Below are 17,041 nucleotides of genomic sequence, written 5' to 3' on the forward strand. Positions count from 1 at the left end.
TAGCAGTTTGTCAGGGATCAGATACACACTGCTCACTTTGGATATCATTGCTGCCCTTGCCTACGCATTTTACAACACAGCTCAATGAAAATAGTATTTAGGATAAATTTGCCCTCTAGATATTTATTAGATGTAACTATCTGTTAAAATATCATGATCAGAAAAGTGTGTTTCCTTTCTAAGTCCAGGAAATTAATTCTGATATTCCTTCAACTGTGACTATTTGACAATCGCCCATAGGTGTTTAATTCAAGAAGAGCACCACTACTAGATATGGACTTTTAGGAATAAGAAAACCCAGCAGGCATCTGGGACTTTGGTTTACAAAGTGACCCTCAGGCTCATTGTTACATTTGCTGAACCAAAAGGCAGTACATTGAGCTGATTGTCTTTCCTCAATTCATCTGCCAAGCCTATGAACAATGTAGTCCAAGTATATTGGATGAGCATATGATAATATTTAAGATTATGAACACAATAAGTAATTTGGGGGCTATGATTTGTTGATCTTGCTAATAAATTGTGGATGGTTAGCAAGGTAAGTCAAAACAAAGAGGACACATGTTTAAATCCTTGCCTTCTAAAAGTTAGTAGACCATCACAAAATCCATATTCCAACCTTTTACCCACTGAAGGCATAACAAAATGTCCCATCCTTTTGTGCTAACAATGGTTATAAATTCTGTCCATGGACATTTTGTTAAGAACATGACAGAGATAAGCAGATTTCTACCTGACAGTTCACCCAACTGATGCACCACTTTATGGGTACAAGCGTTTCTTCTATGATAGAGTCATGAGGCCCTCAATTATCAGTCAAGAAGGATTTGCCATAATATCACATTGATAATTGTCTGCTGATCTCCTGTTGTGTCACATCATGCGGAGACAGTTTTTGTACAGCTATACATCACAGTGGTGGATCTTCGGTGGAGGCACCCAGCTAAATGTCCTTTGTAAGTAGCACCATTCATTATCTACTTTACTTTTCAAGGATGTTTCTTTACAACCTTCTTCAGTTTTGCATTATTTGTCTCTGAATCTATATATAATTCTTTCCCTGATTGGCATGTACATATATATATATCCATCTACTCTTGGTATAAAAAAAGTTCATTTAGTTAGATTTAATTGCACCGACTATTGCTAGGTAGAGTGAAAATAATGCCCATAAAAGTACATTTTTAAGGATCAGGCATATATTATGTTTAAAACTATAGACTATTTTAACAAATATGCATTTCCTAGGAAATATATTTTCTCAACAGATTCCAAAAGTAGGATAATGTCAAAGTGTCTATATCAAGGACCTTCTGCATTGCTGAATATAATGAAAAAGTATAATTATGTGGGAAAATAAGTCCATTGTGAGGAAATAGTCTATAATTGATGGAGTGAAAGTTTAGAAGAAAACCCGTTAAAGAAAAAAAGACATTCATATTTTATGTAAGTGATTTTCATTTCATGAACTGAGCTGCAAAGCAACAAAGTGTTATACACAATGTGGATTTTGCAATTGCAATGGCAGAAAGAGAATGAAGGGAGAGTAGGTAAAAGGCATATCAGCAAATGGTTTGCAGTGTACAATAATTCAGTGAAACATATTTCTATGTAACTAGAACTTATTTATCTCATTATATCGTGAAAAGGAGTTCTTGTATTAATGAATAAAGTGATTTTTTTGTTCATCCAGGGGCTTTAGTTCACACTACCCTCAGTCTCAGTTGAAATCTGTACTGAATATCAAACTTTGCAGTCTTTTACAGACTTTTGAGTCCCACTCTTATGTCATGTTGTCTAGCAACAACAACAAAGAACCAATATCTTTTTGTGCATCCAGAGGCTTTATTTCACATTTCCTTCAGATCAAGTTACAATGGGCTTAGATTATAAAATGTTGCAACCATAAGTTAGGTGTGCATTGTCTTAGGTCTGGAAACTATTCTTGCTGTTTATATTCCTTCCAAACACGTTATTTACAATTTTAGAAACTCTATGGAAAATGTATGGGATTCCGATCTTACAAAAAATAGCAGGATTCTGAAGAAATAAAAGTTGTCTGATCAGGAACAGGAGAAATACAGAAAACGTTTATGGCTGTGGTTAATCTGTTAGATCATTGGAAATATAATTGGGAAAAAAATACAATGTATTAGGTCAAGACATTTAAGGATTATTTGGTCAACCTGTAAAAAAAAGAAATCTGTGTTACTATGACTGCAAATCATATTGCAGTGTAAATAGCTTTCCAAAATTATGCAATGCTCTAAAAGAGCTCTATAGAATGTCTCAAGAACGCAGATACCTCAATAAAGTATCAAGGGTTCGATAGCAACAGCAGTTGTATTTTTGTGAGGGGAAGATGATGATGACAGATGCTGGATTTTTATCTGCATCCCATAGAATTTTAAAGATGGTGAGAACAATTGTTTTCGAGCTTGAATGTACCTACGCAATATAGTATTTGTTAATGGAGACAATGGAGCTCTGTCAATTCCCATCTATTTTAACTACTGCATATACTGCTTATATTTCCTATTTGTGCCTTCTACTCTATATCACCAGATGATGTTCCACCCATCCTTTATTTTGCTGCACCTGTTGATGCAGATAGTCTTTGCAGTGCCTCACTGCATCTGTAACAATTCGTTAACTGTACATGAAGTTAAATCTAAAATACACTGTACTGTAGCTACTACCCTGTGAATTGCTGGTTTGTGATCAGCACTGTAGCACTGTGGGTATATCTTTGGTGGAGGAACCCAGCTGAACGTCCTAAGTAAGTAACAGAATCATCACTGTTCAATATTTTGAAGAACTGCTTTAGTCTAACATACATTTTCCCCTATATTTTTCTATTTTCATTACTTGAATGTGAACAGATCTTGCTTATGAATGTAACAATTCATATTTCTAATATTGTATCCACACTCATAGCATTTTGATATGTAATTTTGACTGGTTGCTACTAAATGTCATAATTTGCATTTTTATATTCTTGTATTCTTCTAGGATATTTATTGTCAGAAATCTCTGTCTGTTTTACTATTAGCAATCTAGAATGATATTTTGATTCTGTTAGGTAGAAAGTACTGTTACCCTACAAATTGGCATCAGCATTTAAAAAATATCTTTAAATACTATTAATACACAGCAGTTTCTAGGGACGTACTTTGAGCTTTATTATGTTGCTGCAAAATTGATTTCCTTTTTGTTTTGTGAGAGATTGAACTCACACCTTGAACACAGTTTCTTAAATTTAGAATATTTTGTGTTCCATCAGTCTAGTTAAAGGTGCCAAAATGTTCATATCTTATTGATTTCACTCTACCTAAAAGCATTCATTTGCAAATATGTTAGTCATTCTTTTCTCAAATAATTCAAAAATTGGACTACCAGTGCCAAGTCTAAACGACAGAAAGAGCATTTGACTGATTGGAGATTGTCCTACATCTAGAAACCATTTAATATCATCCTTATGTTGTAGAAACGCTTAAGAAATGTTACACTATATTCTAGAAAGAACACTGTTCTTAGGAAGAACTAGAGTAGGGAATAAAACAGCTTCAGGTATTGGAAGCCAAAAGACTGTTTTTGGAGTTCTGTATCATAAGTTTATTGAGAAGCATACAGCCATCAATCCTAAATCTAACTCCAAATGCTACCCTGCATTTGGCTGGGTTTGTGCACAGTCTTGTGGCACAGTGTGTTTATCTTCGGTGGAGGAACCCAGCTGAATGTCCTAAGTAAGTGACAGAATTAATATCATCTACTTTGACTGCAAGTTAATATTTTGTAAAATAGTATTGGCTTCCTTATTTTTCTTTTTTATCATCTGCTAGTATTAAGATATCCGCAAAATATGTTGGATCTCATTATGTGTTGTCTAGAGAAATGATCGGGTAATGCAGCATCCAGTATTACTAATACTATGGTGTTCAGTATTAGCTAGGTGCGGAAATAATGTATAGTTATAGAATTATTTTCTAGTTATAAGACATAGCATGTAGAATCAGTGTTGTTTGCAGCAATTCCTGCATGTTTCATTTTTTACAAGCAATATTCATCGTTCTTTTCCCTTTCAAAAAGTAAATGATAAAAATTTCCTCAGGTGAGAGTTTTCAAATACATCTCATGATATTCATTTTATGCATTTCTCTGCGCAAATCTTGACTTTTGCCAAACTTGTCATTAGGATGGAAATAAGTAATTCTCATGATATTTTTTATATTTCCATGTTTACTTAATGTGCTCAGGAAATAACATTCTATGTACTTTATTGGGAACGATCTTTGATCCAATGACTAATTAGGCAATAGGTCACTAGTTATCCCTTGGTTGGTTTTCTGGGTTCAACAATCAACCAAATGATGGTGTCTTTAGTGGGATAGTTCTTTTCGTTCTGCCTCCAATCCCTGTCTAATTTTACAGCATTTAAACATAGGATAAATGCTGACAAAGCAAAATAAATATACCTGGGGATCTTTATTCATGTTTTCATGTTTATGCTGCCCATTTCCTCTGACTGGATTTCTACTGAATATATGTTGTTTATCTTTTATCATCCTTTTTGTAATAAGCTAAGATGAAGTGATTTAGTGCCCCATATTGTTATTAGTCAACCTCAATCTAAAGTGCAACATCATTAACACTAAGACAACTGGTTGTTTGCAGCTATGTCTATTCAAACACATTTCAAAAATACATATCTTTTGAGAATGTTTAATGTGTTTTCCTGTATTCAATATCTACTGAGACGATATTGCTTTTTGTATTCTAAAACATATATTTTTTAATTTCTTGGATGCATTTTCTATATTTAACAGCATTTATCCTGAGTTATTCCACTTTACAAAAGAGATAGAAAAGGAAAACCAGTTTAACTCGGGACATTTCAAATACATGTAGTATTTAATGGACTATTCAGTAAATTGAATAAACTATCCCAACAACTATGATTTGATATAAACCCTACCAAGTTCTTTGTATTTATTGAGTTTATAATCCAAATGAGAGAGCTACCATTTGGACCGTGTTTTGTGCCCATCTAACAGTTGGAAATGTTATAGATATCTGATAACGCTAGAAAGTAAAGATAATATATTGATCATTTAAAATATTGCAATATAGCATTGCATTGACTTCAAAGTTCTCTCTATGAGAGTTCAGCTCTAAACTTTTGAAAGTCTTCATTGACTCCATATTTTATCTTCTAAGGCTTGTGAAATAGTTAACACTGAATAACAACTCTTATTATTGATATTGTTGCTGGAACTGCAATATTCTAGCATAATCCTAGAAAACAACAAATTTTCATGTTTGTTAATATTGTTAAATATTGCACATTATGAATATAAAATGTGAGTTGCTTCCCAGTATGTGCTATGTCAGAAAGGAAACTTCATCTGATTGCTCAGTTTTTAGGTCAGTCAGCTCCCATGAACACCTGCAATACTAAATTTATAAATGTGCTACTGTAGAGAGATAGCGTTGCACTAAGCATAGCACTTTGACAAAAAATGTGTGTGTAGGTACAAAATGGAGCTGCCAAAGTTCAAACCCGTTTTGAAGTTGTAAAGTTCTGTGCTTTCAGAATAAACCTTAAATCAGTCTTTTTGTACCAACACCTTGTGTCAAATGCAATCTTCTAATCAGCTTTTAATAATACATCTTATTAGATCAGAGGTCGCTCAGCTGCCGGATTGCTTTTAATGTTCTCTAGAAGAGTTTGCTCACTTTTTATTTAGCTGTTCAATAATCCTTTTCTTTCCCACAAAAAAGAAATACATTTTGTATTTCTAAAAATGATTGCCTGAACAAATTGCAGCAAATTACCATGTTGTAGAAAAGCAATTGAATTTAGGGAAATATAGGCTGGTGCTGGAGATTAGCCCTCCTATATCATTCCTAAAGTGCAACTAAACCTGTGTTTCATTTGGACTTGGGATGCATACATATCTTTTTAACATTTATTTCAGATACATTATTTGGATTGTCACTCTGTGTCCCCAGCAGCACCGATTGTACTGCTACTGCTAATTAGTCTTAGGGATAATGACAGACAGTTTTCATACAACCTGATTATGTTTCTACTTCTAGAGCATTTTCTCTCTGAATTTCTTTTATGAAATTCAGATCCTCACATGCATAAAACACATAACTGTTCTGAGACACTATGAAAGTCTTTATTCAAACCCATAACTTACATCAGAAGACAATCATCTCAAACGACTGCTGAAGTGAAGTTTTCACTTCAGATAATTCTTTTGCCAAAAAACTATATTTTTCATGCTTTATTACATAGGTCAGATGATGCCATGATATTGTTTGGTCTAAAAACCATTTAGTAGATGTTACAGACATACATCCTGATGGAACATTTCAAAAATATTCACTGGTGAACAAGGTTTCCTTTGCAATTGCGCTTGACAAAGACAGCTAACCAAGACATGCCAAAACTAAATACTTATATTTATCCCAATTTCTAATAATTTTCCTACTTTTCTTGCAGCCGGTGAGACAAAGGGTCCTACTCTGAGCATCTTCCCACCCTCTCAGGAGGAGGTAGAAAAAGACAAGTCCACTGTGGTGTGCCTTTACCAGGACTTCTACCCGGCCTCTGTGGATGTGACCTGGACAGTTGGTGGGCAAACAATTACCAATGGAGTAGAGAAAAGCAGAGCTACTAAACAGAGTGAAAATAATCTGTTCATGGCCAGCAGTTACCTGTCTCTGCCCACCACGGACTGGAGCACAAACAAGGAAGTTACCTGTCAGGTCACCCACCAGGGAAAGAGCTTTGCAAAATCTGTCAAGAAATCAGAATGTGTTTAATGTTGAGCACCAGCTAATTGCCAGTGAAAGTTGAGTCAGCTCCTTCTAACGCTTTGGTGATATATAGTTTTTTGACCTGCAGCATTTTTACGGTAAATAACCTACAACTTCCATGAGAAGAAGCACATTAAATGTTGGTGTCAACGTGAGTCATTACAAAATAGTCTCCACTGTAATCTTTCATCAATCATATTCAACATTTAACTTGTAATATCTCCTTTTCAGGAAGTAATTCAACCATTTAAGCCCATATGAACCATTAATGAGAAACAGCTGATCCATTCTGTGGCTCCTTTAGTTTCTTTTGTATTGTCAATAAAATTTGTGTTTTTCATCACATAATATTTTGAAAATGTATTTCTTTCTATTTTGTAGTTAATTTGTTTGAATGTGCATTAATATCAGAGAGTCTATGCTGTTTAAGTGTCCCTGGTTTTCCCTTGACAATGCTGAGCAACTCAGGTAGATAAAAAAGTGCAGCTATTAGTTAACTCTAATGTCTCCCTTCTTCAGACCAGAAAATAAGACCCCACTTATCTGACACAGCGTAGATAAGATATCATTCAAATCCAATCGGCTCCTTCACCCACTCTAATTTATTGGTATTGCATCTGGAAATCACTCCCTTTTATTTTAGTATGCACAGCACATGGTTAAACAGATAGTTGTAATCAAAATTGAACTCCCTTAGGTAGATATCTAGATCTAATGACAGACTAAATGTTAAAGTTTTCTTTGTCAAAGCATCTTTTGGTGTGAGACTCATTGCGAAACAGATGTGTTTCTGTTGGATATTTATTTGCTTGCATGAATAGATTGATTAATGAATAGTACAAAGATTTTGACAACAGACGATAGAATGTCAAAGGTCAGTTGTAGATAATATTGAAAATTCATGATAGATCCAATAAAATTATTGCACAGCTTGGTGACTTTCAAAAGTGCCATATCTTAAATTATCGATCATACCCAACAGCTCAGTGGCTGTCACATGTTTTGACTAAAAGTATGTGAAACAGATTACAATTTCATGTTTCAAATATCTCACGATATACATATCAAAACTTGCTAACTCTTCTAAGAATAATGAGGCTTATAATGGAACATGTTTGTTATTTGACTTAGGGGCAATACCTGGAAGGTGCTATCTATTCAGAGAGATACACCTCGCAATACGTAACATTCAGAAATTCATTACAATCTTTGCAATATTTTAACCAGTATACCGATGATGATCTACCACAAGTTACATCTATTGCTTTTCTAAAATCAAGGTGTTTTTTATTAAGGTGATTACTGCACTTTATGAATATGATCTTACACAAAGAAATATAAAAAACACAATGATGAAATAGAAGATTGGGACCGATGAAGAGGCGACAATGAAAATCCTCAACTATATAAATAAGGTCATTCTGGAGACTGAATTGATTAGAATAGTGTGCGGTCACTTAGAAAAGCTTAACGTGTTAAAATAGATATTAAAAAAAGGGGATCTCTTGAGTAGAGCAGAGCAGAAGAGAAGTGTAGAGTAAGAATGAAAAGATATGGCAGAGGAGAATAGTAAATGTAAACAGAGGTGAGGAGTGGAATAGAAAGAGGAAGAGAAAAATGGGCTTAAGAACCCTGAGGTGAATGTAAGCTCTGATAAGGATTAGCAGCATAGCTAAACTGAAAAGCAAGTAAGAAAGTGTAACTGAAGAATGAAGGAAAATGAGAAAGAGAAGACTGTAAAAAACAAGGGAATAAGGTAGATGAGGAAATTGGGTTTGAGAGGTTGTATGATATGGGAGCAAGAGGTTGTGTGAAAGAAAAATAGGTGTTGGTGAATGAGTCTGTTTCCTTGAGTACATGGTGTGGAGAATAACACAATATACCACAGGGAGTAGATAATCTGCAGAAAATGTATTATGGTCTAAGTAGGGAACCAAGAGTAACACACTTGAATCTTCACCAAATGAGATTGAGACAAATAACCATCAAAATATAACCGTCATTTAATTGCTCAAACTATGATTACAGATTTTTAGGCAATTGTAAAGAGTGTGTCTATCTTTTTCTCTGCTTTCGGTTTTCCAGGACTACAAGCCATCAGTGAAATATTAGCCTCGATTTGCAGTGGGTACATGTGCTAAATCTTACAGTTTATAGAGCAAGAAGAAGCCCATGGAAAACAATCCACAAGTGAATTCCATTAGTGGATTTTGCTTTAGTGCGACTACTTCCAGCACATATGTGATAATATTTCAATAGTACACAACTTTAAATGGGGCCAGTAACATGACAGAAGCACTAATAATTGGTAGAAATATAAGTATTTTTATTTTGGTTGTATTTAGGAGGCAGCCCATATTGTTTCATAAGAGCACTAGATATGAAGTTGCAGCCCACATGAACCAGACATAACACACTGAGTTTAGGATGGTATGTAGGTAAGAAAAGTAAAGTAATGATACACAGGATGTAGCCTGTTTTACCTGTGCAACTCTTGCCTTTGGGAATAGATAGGAAGTACATGCAAGTTACAGTAAACCTTTCAATATTCTATACATTTATACTAAATTAATACATTTTTCACACCATAAAAAATTACAAAGTCAATTGGTGGATCAAACATGGAACATATGAATATCTACAATAAAGGATTCTTAAAGAAGGCATTCAACACTAGTGACATTCAGAAAGGGCTCATCATCTTAGCAGTTTGTCAGGGATCAGATACACACTGCTCACTTTGGATATCATTGCTGCCCTTGCCTACGCATTTTACAACACAGCTCAATGAAAATAGTATTTAGGATAAATTTGCCCTCTAGATATTTATTAGATGTAACTATCTGTTAAAATATCATGATCAGAAAAGTGTGTTTCCTTTCTAAGTCCAGGAAATTAATTCTGATATTCCTTCAACTGTGACTATTTGACAATCGCCCATAGGTGTTTAATTCAAGAAGAGCACCACTACTAGATATGGACTTTTAGGAATAAGAAAACCCAGCAGGCATCTGGGACTTTGGTTTACAAAGTGACCCTCAGGCTCATTGTTACATTTGCTGAACCAAAAGGCAGTACATTGAGCTGATTGTCTTTCCTCAATTCATCTGCCAAGCCTATGAACAATGTAGTCCAAGTATATTGGATGAGCATATGATAATATTTAAGATTATGAACACAATAAGTAATTTGGGGGCTATGATTTGTTGATCTTGCTAATAAATTGTGGATGGTTAGCAAGGTAAGTCAAAACAAAGAGGACACATGTTTAAATCCTTGCCTTCTAAAAGTTAGTAGACCATCACAAAATCCATATTCCAACCTTTTACCCACTGAAGGCATAACAAAATGTCCCATCCTTTTGTGCTAACAATGGTTATAAATTCTGTCCATGGACATTTTGTTAAGAACATGACAGAGATAAGCAGATTTCTACCTGACAGTTCACCCAACTGATGCACCACTTTATGGGTACAAGCGTTTCTTCTATGATAGAGTCATGAGGCCCTCAATTATCAGTCAAGAAGGATTTGCCATAATATCACATTGATAATTGTCTGCTGATCTCCTGTTGTGTCACATCATGCGGAGACAGTTTTTGTACAGCTATACATCACAGTGGTGGATCTTCGGTGGAGGCACCCAGCTAAATGTCCTTTGTAAGTAGCACCATTCATTATCTACTTTACTTTTCAAGGATGTTTCTTTACAACCTTCTTCAGTTTTGCATTATTTGTCTCTGAATCTATATATAATTCTTTCCCTGATTGGCATGTACATATATATATATCCATCTACTCTTGGTATAAAAAAAGTTCATTTAGTTAGATTTAATTGCACCGACTATTGCTAGGTAGAGTGAAAATAATGCCCATAAAAGTACATTTTTAAGGATCAGGCATATATTATGTTTAAAACTATAGACTATTTTAACAAATATGCATTTCCTAGGAAATATATTTTCTCAACAGATTCCAAAAGTAGGATAATGTCAAAGTGTCTATATCAAGGACCTTCTGCATTGCTGAATATAATGACAAAGTATAATTATGTGGGAAAATAAGTCCATTGTGAGGAAATAGTCTATAATTGATGGAGTGAAAGTTTAGAAGAAAACCCGTTAAAGAAAAAAAGACATTCATATTTTATGTAAGTGATTTTCATTTCATGAACTGAGCTGCAAAGCAACAAAGTGTTATACACAATGTGGATTTTGCAATTGCAATGGCAGAAAGAGAATGAAGGGAGAGTAGGTAAAAGGCATATCAGCAAATGGTTTGCAGTGTACAATAATTCAGTGAAACATATTTCTATGTAACTAGAACTTATTTATCTCATTATATCGTGAAAAGGAGTTCTTGTATTAATGAATAAAGTGATTTTTTTGTTCATCCAGGGGCTTTAGTTCACACTACCCTCAGTCTCAGTTGAAATCTGTACTGAATATCAAACTTTGCAGTCTTTTACAGACTTTTGAGTCCCACTCTTATGTCATGTTGTCTAGCAACAACAACAAAGAACCAATATCTTTTTGTGCATCCAGAGGCTTTATTTCACATTTCCTTCAGATCAAGTTACAATGGGCTTAGATTATAAAATGTTGCAACCATAAGTTAGGTGTGCATTGTCTTAGGTCTGGAAACTATTCTTGCTGTTTATATTCCTTCCAAACACGTTATTTACAATTTTAGAAACTCTATGGAAAATGTATGGGATTCCGATCTTACAAAAAATAGCAGGATTCTGAAGAAATAAAAGTTGTCTGATCAGGAACAGGAGAAATACAGAAAACGTTTATGGCTGTGGTTAATCTGTTAGATCATTGGAAATATAATTGGGAAAAAAATACAATGTATTAGGTCAAGACATTTAAGGATTATTTGGTCAACCTGTAAAAAAAAGAAATCTGTGTTACTATGACTGCAAATCATATTGCAGTGTAAATAGCTTTCCAAAATTATGCAATGCTCTAAAAGAGCTCTATAGAATGTCTCAAGAACGCAGATACCTCAATAAAGTATCAAGGGTTCGATAGCAACAGCAGTTGTATTTTTGTGAGGGGAAGATGATGATGACAGATGCTGGATTTTTATCTGCATCCCATAGAATTTTAAAGATGGTGAGAACAATTGTTTTCGAGCTTGAATGTACCTACGCAATATAGTATTTGTTAATGGAGACAATGGAGCTCTGTCAATTCCCATCTATTTTAACTACTGCATATACTGCTTATATTTCCTATTTGTGCCTTCTACTCTATATCACCAGATGATGTTCCACCCATCCTTTATTTTGCTGCACCTGTTGATGCAGATAGTCTTTGCAGTGCCTCACTGCATCTGTAACAATTCGTTAACTGTACATGAAGTTAAATCTAAAATACACTGTACTGTAGCTACTACCCTGTGAATTGCTGGGTTGTGATCAGCACTGTAGCACTGTGGGTATATCTTTGGTGGAGGAACCCAGCTGAACGTCCTAAGTAAGTAACAGAATCATCACTGTACAATATTTTGAAGAACTGCTTTAGTCTAACATACATTTTCCCCTATATTTTTCTATTTTCATTACTTGAATGTGAACAGATCTTGCTTATGAATGTAACAATTCATATTTCTAATATTGTATCCACACTCATAGCATTTTGATATGTAATTTTGACTGGTTGCTACTAAATGTCATAATTTGCATTTTTATATTCTTGTATTCTTCTAGGATATTTATTGTCAGAAATCTCTGTCTGTTTTACTATTAGCAATCTAGAATGATATTTTGATTCTGTTAGGTAGAAAGTACTGTTACCCTACAAATTGGCATCAGCATTTAAAAAATATCTTTAAATACTATTAATACACAGCAGTTTCTAGGGACGTACATTGAGCTTTATTATGTTGCTGCAAAATTGATTTCCTTTTTGTTTTGTGAGAGATTGAACTCACACCTTGAACACAGTTTCTTAAATTTAGAATATTTTGTGTTCCATCAGTCTAGTTAAAGGTGCCAAAATGTTCATATCTTACTGATTTCACTCTACCTAAAAGCATTCATTTGCAAATATTTTAGTCATTCTTTTCTCAAATAATTCAAAAATTGGACTACCAGTGCCAAGTCTAAACGACAGAAAGAGCATTTGACTGATTGGAGATTGTCCTACATCTAGAAACCATTTAATATCATCCTTATGTTGTAGAAACGCTTAAGAAATGTTACACTATATTCTAGAAAGAACACTGTTCTTAGGAAGAACTAGAGTAGGGAATAAAACAGCTTCAGGTATTGGAAGCCAAAAGACTGTTTTTGGAGTTCTGTATCATAAGTTTATTGAGAAGCATACAGCCATCAATCCTAAATCTAACTCCAAATGCTACCCTGCATTTGGCTGGGTTTGTGCACAGTCTTGTGGCACAGTGTGTTTATCTTCGGTGGAGGAACCCAGCTGAATGTCCTAAGTAAGTGACAGAATTAATATCATCTACTTTGACTGCAAGTTAATATTTTGTAAAATAGTATTGGCTTCCTTATTTTTCTTTTTTACCATCTGCTAGTATTAAGATATCCGCAAAATATGTTGGATCTCATTATGTGTTGTCTAGAGAAATGATCGGGTAATGCAGCATCCAGTATTACTAATACTATGGTGTTCAGTATTAGCTAGGTGCGGAAATAATGTATAGTTATAGAATTATTTTCTAGTTATAAGACATAGCATGTAGAATCAGTGTTGTTTGCAGCAATTCCTGCATGTTTCATTTTTTACAAGCAATATTCATCGTTCTTTTCCCTTTCAAAAAGTAAATGATAAAAATTTCCTCAGGTGAGAGTTTTCAAATACATCTCATGATATTCATTTTATGCATTTCTCTGCGCAAATCTTGACTTTTGCCAAACTTGTCATTAGGATGGAAATAAGTAATTCTCATGATATTTTTTATATTTCCATGTTTACTTAATGTGCTCAGGAAATAACATTCTATGTACTTTATTGGGAACGATCTTTGATCCAATGACTAATTAGGCAATAGGTCACTAGTTATCCCTTGGTTGGTTTTCTGGGTTCAACAATCAACCAAATGATGGTGTCTTTAGTGGGATAGTTCTTTTCGTTCTGCCTCCAATCCCTGTCTAATTTTACAGCATTTAAACATAGGATAAATGCTGACAAAGCAAAATAAATATACCTGGGGATCTTTATTCATGTTTTCATGTTTATGCTGCCCATTTCCTCTGACTGGATTTCTACTGAATATATGTTGTTTATCTTTTATCATCCTTTTTGTAATAAGCTAAGATGAAGTGATTTAGTGCCCCATATTGTTATTAGTCAACCTCAATCTAAAGTGCAACATCATTAACACTAAGACAACTGGTTGTTTGCAGCTATGTCTATTCAAACACATTTCAAAAATACATATCTTTTGAGAATGTTTAATGTGTTTTCCTGTATTCAATATCTACTGAGACGATATTGCTTTTTGTATTCTAAAACATATATTTTTTAATTTCTTGGATGCATTTTCTATATTTAACAGCATTTATCCTGAGTTATTCCACTTTACAAAAGAGATAGAAAAGGAAAACCAGTTTAACTCGGGACATTTCAAATACATGTAGTATTTAATGGACTATTCAGTAAATTGAATAAACTATCCCAACAACTATGATTTGATATAAACCCTACCAAGTTCTTTGTATTTATTGAGTTTATAATCCAAATGAGAGAGCTACCATTTGGACCGTGTTTTGTGCCCATCTAACAGTTGGAAAAGTTATAGATATCTGATAACGGTAGAAAGTAAAGATAATATATTGATCATTTAAAATATTGCAATATAGCATTGCATTGACTTCAAAGTTCTCTCTATGAGAGTTCAGCTCTAAACTTTTGAAAGTCTTCATTGACTCCATATTTTATCTTCTAAGGCTTGTGAAATAGTTAACACTGAATAACAACTCTTATTATTGATATTGTTGCTGGAACTGCAATATTCTAGCATAATCCTAGAAAACAACAAATTTTCATGTTTGTTAATATTGTTAAATATTGCACATTATGAATATAAAATGTGAGTTGCTTCCCAGTATGTGCTATGTCAGAAAGGAAACTTCATCTGATTGCTCAGTTTTTAGGTCAGTCAGCTCCCATGAACACCTGCAATACTAAATTTATAAATGTGCTACTGTAGAGAGATAGCGTTGCACTAAGCATAGCACTTTGACAAAAAATGTGTGTGTAGGTACAAAATGGAGCTGCCAAAGTTCAAACCCGTTTTGAAGTTGTAAAGTTCTGTGCTTTCAGAATAAACCTTAAATCAGTCTTTTTGTACCAACACCTTGTGTCAAATGCAATCTTCTAATCAGCTTTTAATAATACATCTTATTAGATCAGAGGTCGCTCAGCTGCCGGATTGCTTTTAATGTTCTCTAGAAGAGTTTGCTCACTTTTTATTTAGCTGTTCAATAATCCTTTTCTTTCCCACAAAAAAGAAATACATTTTGTATTTCTAAAAATGATTGCCTGAACAAATTGCAGCAAATTACCATGTTGTAGAAAAGCAATTGAATTTAGGGAAATATAGGCTGGTGCTGGAGATTAGCCCTCCTATATCATTCCTAAAGTGCAACTAAACCTGTGTTTCATTTGGACTTGGGATGCATACATATCTTTTTAACATTTATTTCAGATACATTATTTGGATTGTCACTCTGTGTCCCCAGCAGCACCGATTGTACTGCTACTGCTAATTAGTCTTAGGGATAATGACAGACAGTTTTCATACAACCTGATTATGTTTCTACTTCTAGAGCATTTTCTCTCTGAATTTCTTTTATGAAATTCAGATCCTCACATGCATAAAACACATAACTGTTCTGAGACACTATGAAAGTCTTTATTCAAACCCATAACTTACATCAGAAGACAATCATCTCAAACGACTGCTGAAGTGAAGTTTTCACTTCAGATAATTCTTTTGCCAAAAAACTATATTTTTCATGCTTTATTACATAGGTCAGATGATGCCATGATATTGTTTGGTCTAAAAACCATTTAGTAGATGTTACAGACATACATCCTGATGGAACATTTCAAAAATATTCACTGGTGAACAAGGTTTCCTTTGCAATTGCGCTTGACAAAGACAGCTAACCAAGAAATGCCAAAACTAAATACTTATATTTATCCCAATTTCTAATAATTTTCCTACTTTTCTTGCAGCCGGTGAGACAAAGGGTCCTACTCTGAGCATCTTCCCACCCTCTCAGGAGGAGGTAGAAAAAGACAAGTCCACTGTGGTGTGCCTTTACCAGGACTTCTACCCGGCCTCTGTGGATGTGACCTGGACAGTTGGTGGGCAAACAATTACCAATGGAGTAGAGAAAAGCAGAGCTACTAAACAGAGTGAAAATAATCTGTTCATGGCCAGCAGTTACCTGTCTCTGCCCACCACGGACTGGAGCACAAACAAGGAAGTTACCTGTCAGGTCACCCACCAGGGAAAGAGCTTTGCAAAATCTGTCAAGAAATCAGAATGTGTTTAATGTTGAGCACCAGCTAATTGCCAGTGAAAGTTGAGTCAGCTCCTTCTAACGCTTTGGTGATATATAGTTTTTTGACCTGCAGCATTTTTACGGTAAATAACCTACAACTTCCATGAGAAGAAGCACATTAAATGTTGGTGTCAACGTGAGTCATTACAAAATAGTCTCCACTGTAATCTTTCATCAATCATATTCAACATTTAACTTGTAATATCTCCTTTTCAGGAAGTAATTCAACCATTTAAGCCCATATGAACCATTAATGAGAAACAGCTGATCCATTCTGTGGCTCCTTTAGTTTCTTTTGTATTGTCAATAAAATTTGTGTTTTTCATCACATAATATTTTGAAAATGTATTTCTTTCTATTTTGTAGTTAATTTGTTTGAATGTGCATTAATATCAGAGAGTCTATGCTGTTTAAGTGTCCCTGGTTTTCCCTTGACAATGCTGAGCAACTCAGGTAGATAAAAAAGTGCAGCTATTAGTTAACTCTAATGTCTCCCTTCTTCAGACCAGAAAATAAGACCCAACTTATCTGACACAGCGTAGATAAGATATCATTCAAATCCAATCGGCTCCTTCACCCACTCTAATTTATTGGTATTGCATCTGGAAATCACTCCCTTTTATTTTAGTATGCACAGCACATGGTTAAACAGATAGTTGTAATCAAA

At 34.3% G+C, this 17,041-nt stretch overlaps 2 long non-coding RNA genes across 2 annotated transcripts; both read left to right on the forward strand.

Moving 5' to 3' along the window:
- The first annotated feature begins 314 nt into the window (after nt 1-314).
- On the forward strand, nt 315-7,176 carry LOC138266424 (uncharacterized). Its single transcript, XR_011199514.1, has 2 exons — nt 315-956; nt 6,512-7,176. It is a non-coding gene; the product is annotated as an uncharacterized lncRNA (long non-coding RNA).
- A 2,669-nt stretch (nt 7,177-9,845) lies between these two features.
- On the forward strand, nt 9,846-16,707 carry LOC138266425 (uncharacterized). The gene is made up of 2 exons (XR_011199515.1): nt 9,846-10,487; nt 16,043-16,707. It is a non-coding gene; the product is annotated as an uncharacterized lncRNA (long non-coding RNA).
- Nucleotides 16,708-17,041: the final 334 nt, after the last annotated feature.

The sequence above is a fragment of the Pleurodeles waltl genome, chromosome 11 (assembly GCF_031143425.1).
Source record: "Pleurodeles waltl isolate 20211129_DDA chromosome 11, aPleWal1.hap1.20221129, whole genome shotgun sequence".
Taxonomy (NCBI): Eukaryota; Metazoa; Chordata; class Amphibia; order Caudata; family Salamandridae; genus Pleurodeles; species Pleurodeles waltl.